This window comes from Sitodiplosis mosellana, unplaced genomic scaffold (genome assembly GCF_009176505.1).
Source record: "Sitodiplosis mosellana isolate CC-2019 unplaced genomic scaffold, AAFC_SMos_1.0 Smas_scaffold_1837, whole genome shotgun sequence".
Lineage (NCBI taxonomy): Eukaryota > Metazoa > Arthropoda > Insecta > Diptera > Cecidomyiidae > Sitodiplosis > Sitodiplosis mosellana.
Window position 1 is genome coordinate 1 of NW_022597079.1, and position 305 is coordinate 305.

Consider the following 305-nt stretch of genomic DNA (forward strand, 5'->3'; position numbering starts at 1 on the left):
TTTTTGTATTCATAGGCTCTGGTGGATCAGGTGGTGATGGTGGATCCGGTGGAGACGGTGGATCAGGCGGAGACGGCGGTAAGAAAAAGAGACAAAAATTACAAAATTTTCGTTAATTCACGTTGGAAGATCAATTTTTGATCTTCTCCATTGCAATTCGGATAATTAACCAAAACACTATTGACATGGTCGATTTAGCAAATAAAAAATCAATTGTTTTTGTAATCACAGGCTCTGGTGGATCAGGTGGTGATGGTGGATCCGGTGGAGACGGTGGATCAGGCGGAGACGGCGGTAAGAAAAAG

General features: G+C 43.0%; 1 long non-coding RNA gene across 1 annotated transcript in view; it reads left to right on the forward strand.

Moving 5' to 3' along the window:
* Window positions 1–10: 10 nt before the first annotated feature.
* Window positions 11–305, forward strand: part of LOC129571276 (uncharacterized) — a 993-nt gene continuing 698 nt past the window's right edge. Inside the window, exons 1-2 of the long non-coding RNA XR_008688243.1 lie at window positions 11–78; window positions 232–294. This is a non-coding gene — a long non-coding RNA (uncharacterized LOC129571276). The remainder of the gene's footprint in view (window positions 79–231; window positions 295–305) is intronic.